Source organism: Otolemur garnettii, unplaced genomic scaffold (assembly GCF_000181295.1).
Source record: "Otolemur garnettii isolate 467f Iridium unplaced genomic scaffold, OtoGar3 scaffold00098, whole genome shotgun sequence".
Classification (NCBI taxonomy): Eukaryota; Metazoa; Chordata; class Mammalia; order Primates; family Galagidae; genus Otolemur; species Otolemur garnettii.
This window is the reverse complement of record NW_003852493.1, coordinates 5,606,792-5,608,756: the sequence shown is the minus strand read 5'-3', so window position 1 is coordinate 5,608,756 and position 1,965 is coordinate 5,606,792. Positions and strand designations below refer to the sequence as shown.

At 45.8% G+C, this 1,965-nt stretch overlaps 1 protein-coding gene across 1 annotated transcript in view; it reads left to right on the top strand.

The window, feature by feature from the left end:
• The first annotated feature begins 118 nt into the window (after positions 1 to 118).
• Positions 119 to 1,965, top strand: part of CCDC148 (coiled-coil domain containing 148) — a 242,673-nt gene continuing 240,826 nt past the window's right edge. The window contains exon 1 of the mRNA XM_003795962.3: positions 119 to 478. The gene's annotated coding sequence lies outside the window, so the exon portion shown is untranslated. The remainder of the gene's footprint in view (positions 479 to 1,965) is intronic.

Sequence of the window (1,965 nt, the reverse complement as noted above, 5' to 3'; positions counted from 1 at the left end):
GGGAACGTCAGCACGCCGCCGTCTCCGGACCTGCTCCCCGCTAGCCCCATTGGTCGGAAGGAGAAGGCTGGCCCTCCCCATTGGCCCGGCCCTCATATTGAACGGGCCAATGGGAACTGCGGTTTCAGGTCGCCATGGAAACCGATGCTGTTAAGAGTGAAAGGGCCTGGAGAAGGTGGCGAGTGAAGATGAAGGTGTCTGTGGTCTCCGGCGCCTGAGGGGAAAAGGTGTGCAGAGGGTTTCCCGAGCGCTGGCTCTGAAATCTCGGCCAGATTTTGCTTTGCCTTCCTGTCAACTCCAACTGTGCTTGGTAGGGTTTGTCCCTGGCGTCAAAAGCTGGGGCAGCTGAGCCCCTAACCTAGAAGTATCCTGGACTGTGAGAGCCCAGGAGTGGGCGTTTCACTTTTCTTGCTTCTGGGGACCTCCTGAGGCGTATGGCCTTTGACCTTTGACAAGTGTGCAGCTTCTGCTTCTCCAGGTGAGTTTGCACCCTATCCGTTAAATCGCTACTTCCTCCTGACGTCACTGGGCCACCCGAGTTCTACTTATACTTGTTCTTCCCAACCACTCCCCTTTCCCTGAGGCGGATCTTGCCTCAAATTTGGGGGGTCCTCAAACTTACAGTAACACTCCTTTCCAAAGGCGACTCAGAAGAGGATTTCCTCTGGATGGTAAGAAAACAAGTTGAGAGACTGGTATGATAGGTGCATATCGTGGGGACAACATGTGAGGCATCTGTAAGGTAGTGTGTTCCCTGTTTCCCAGAACAAACCTCTAATCTCCCCCGTTAAAAGACTTTTATTAGACATCCCGAAGTGTGTTTTGCACTATGAACGTGGCAGGTGATGCATACTCTTTCCTCTAAGAGTTTACAGGTTAGAGAAAGACACAGGTAACAGAGTCAATCCTTCATGCTTTCTAACGATTTTATAGAGTGGAAAGGAAATAGGTTGCCGTTGATGGATTTTCTGACTGTTTTCCAGTTTACATTTAAATTTGATAAAGAAATGAACTGAGGCATGGAATTAGTGCATACAAAAATCTTGAGCTTTAATAATGAGTCTTCCACTTTCATTCAAAGTCACTTTGTACCAGTTTGTCAAAACCAATTGTTTGGTATTCATATGCCACCTACTAAAGTGGAATTCCACGAACATATAAGGCTTTTAAACATGATACTGCTCTAGTCTAGCCTATACCACTGATATTCTCTTATGTTTCTTATTTTGCTGTTGTTATACCAATCTCTTTAGTAAGAAAACTATTTTATGTTATTGCTCCTCAAATTGGAGAGACCATATTGTGTGAAAAAGCTGATTGAGTTTTGGAAACTACAAGGATTTTGTTAAGAGAAACAAATTAATGTGTGTGCAAGCTGCATATGTCTACTCACTGTTCTGAATTTAAAGTTGGGTGATAAGCTTTGCTGTTGGTTTTTATCTTGCTGAAATTGAAGATCACCTACAGGTAACATAAGAAATATTAATAAGGGCTCAGCGCCTATGCATAGTGGTTACGGCACCGGCCTCATACACCCAGGCTGCTGGGTTCAAACCCAGCCCGGGCCAGCTAAGCAACAATGACGACTGCAACAAAAAAATAGCTGGGCATTGTGGCAGGCGCCTGTAGTCTCAGCTACTTGGGAGGCTGAGGCAAAATAATCGCTTGAGCCCAAGAGTTAGAGATTGCTGTGAGCTGTGACACCATGGTACTCTATCAAGGGTGACACAGTGAGATTGTGTCTCAGAAAAAAAAAAAAAAGAAAGAAAAGAAAGAAATGTTAATAAGGTACCCTGAGTGAAAAATTATCTCCCCACAATTTGAAGTAAAATTTGAACTTGGTTGACAGTCCTGTCTAGGATTGGAGTGTGAAGCAAAACAGGTGAACATGGCTTGGCGCCTGTGGCTCAAGCGGCTAAGGCGCCAGCCACATACACCTAAGGTGGCGGGTTCGAATCCCCAGCC